At 30.8% G+C, this 2,300-nt stretch overlaps 1 non-coding gene across 1 annotated transcript; it reads left to right on the top strand.

The window, feature by feature from the left end:
- The first annotated feature begins 459 nt into the window (after positions 1–459).
- LOC112767842 (small nucleolar RNA R71) lies at positions 460–567 on the top strand. The gene has a single exon (XR_003185282.1). It is a non-coding gene; the product is annotated as a small nucleolar RNA R71 (small nucleolar RNA).
- Positions 568–2,300: the final 1,733 nt, after the last annotated feature.

A 2,300-nucleotide genomic window follows, 5' to 3' on the forward strand; every position in this document is an offset into this window, starting at 1 on the left:
TTGTTGATCCTTCCATGAGAAATTTGGATGATTTCTTCATGAGGGATTATAGGTGTTTCCATAGGGTTCACCCATGTAATTCACCTCTGCTATTACAGGGTTCTCAGGATCATAAGCTTCTTCTTCAGAAGATGCCTCTTGACTACTATTGGATGCAGCTTGCAATCCATTCAGACTCTGAGAAATCATATTGACTTGATGAGTCAATATTTTATTCTGAGCCAATATGGCATTCAGAGTATCAATTTCAAGAACTTCCTTCCTCTGAGGCGTCCCATTACTCACAGGATTTCTTTCAGAAATGTACATGAACTGGTTATTTACAACCATGTCAATGAGTTCTTGAGCTTCTGCAGGCGTTTTTTTTAGGTGAATGGATCCACCTACAGAATGGTCCAATGACATCTTAGATAATTCGGACAGACCATCATAGAATATATCTAGGATGGTCCATTCTGAAAGCATGTCAGAAGGACACTTTTTGGTCAGTTGCTTGTATCTCTCCTAAGCTTCATAGAGGGATTCACCTTCTTTCTGTTTGAAGGTTTGAACATCCACTCTAAGCTTGCTAAGCTTTTGAGGAGGAAAGAACTTGGCTAAGAAAGCCGTGACCAGCTTATCCCAAGAGTTCAGGCTATCTTTAGGTTAAGAGTCCAACCATATTCTAGCTCTGTCTCTTACAGCAAACAGGAAAAGCATAAGCCTGTAGACCTCGGGATCAACCCCATTGGTCTTAACAGTATCACAGATCTGCAAGAATTCAGTTAAGAATTGAAAAGGATCTTCTAATGGAAGTCCATGAAACTTGCAGTTCTGTTGCATCAGAGAAACTAATTGAGGTTTTAGCTCAAAATTGTTTGCTCCAATGGCAGGGATTGAGATGCTTCTTCCATGTAAATTGGAATTTGGTGCAGTAAAATCACCAAGCATCTTCCTTGTATTGTTATTATTTTCGGCCATGTCTCCTTTTTTTTCAAAAATTTCTGTCAGATTTTCTCCAGAGTATTGTGCTTTAGCTTCCCTTAGCTTCCTCTTCGGAGTCCTTTCAGGTTCAGGGTCAACTTCAACAAGAATGTTTTTATCCTTGTTCCTGCTCATATGAAAAAGAAGAAAACAGAAAAGAAAATATGGAATCCTCTATGTCACAGTATAGAGATTCCTTTATGTGAGTAGAAGAAGAAAAGAATAGAAGAAGAGAAATTCAAACACCAAGAGGAAAAGAGGGTTCGAATTTTGAGATGAAGAGAAGTATTAGTAAATAAATAAATAATTAGAAGGAGATGAGAGGGAAGAATTCAAAAATTAGATAAATTAAAATAAAAATATTTTTGTTTTTAATTTAAAATTAAGGTTAGAATTCGAAAATTTAAAAAAAAAAGAAAAATTAAATTAAATTAAATTAAAATTTAAAACAATTAGTTAATTAAAAAGGAATTTTGAAAAAGAGGAAGGTGATTTTCGAAAATTAGAGAGAAAAAAGTAGTTAGGTGGTTTTGAAAAAGATAAGAATCACATAAGAAGATAGGATTAGTTTGAAAAGGATTTGAAAATCAATTTTAAAAAGATAAGAGGTTAGAAAAGATTTTGAAATTGATTTTGAAAAAGATGTGATTGAAATTTATTTTGAAAAAGCTTTTGAAAAAGAAATTTAAAAAGATTTGATTTTGAAAATTAAAGTTGATTACTTGACTAATAAGAAACAAAAAGATATGATTCTAAAATTTAAAGATTGAACTTTTCTTACTAGGCAAGTAACAAACATAAAATTTTTGAATCAATCACATTAATTGTTAACATTAATTTTGAAAATATGAAATAGAAATAAGAAAAGGATTTTTGGAAATAATTTTCAAATTTTTGAAAATCATAAAAGAAAAATGAAAAAGATTTGAATTTTGAAAGAGATTTGAAAAAGATAGAATTTTTAAATTGAAAATTTGATTTGATTCATAAGAAACAATTAAATTTTAAAAATTTTTGAAAAAGTCAACTCAAATTTCCGGTCCAAAACACTAGACATGGCCAATGGCCAGCCAAGCTTTAGCAAATCATTACATACAACAGCTAAATTACTGAGGAAGATAAAGAAGCTCTTCTCTTAAGGATAAGTGAAACCTTGGTCCAAAAGATTAGACATGGCTTAACAGCCAGCCAGGATTCAACATATCTCTTAAAACTCTAGAATTCATTCTTAAAAATTATGAAGTCATAGAATAATTTATTTTTGAAAATAATTTTATTTTTTTAAATTTTTTTTCGAAAATAAGAATAATAAAAACAAAAAGCTTAAAATTAAAATA

Source organism: Arachis hypogaea, chromosome 17, assembly GCF_003086295.3.
Source record: "Arachis hypogaea cultivar Tifrunner chromosome 17, arahy.Tifrunner.gnm2.J5K5, whole genome shotgun sequence".
NCBI lineage: Eukaryota > Viridiplantae > Streptophyta > Magnoliopsida > Fabales > Fabaceae > Arachis > Arachis hypogaea.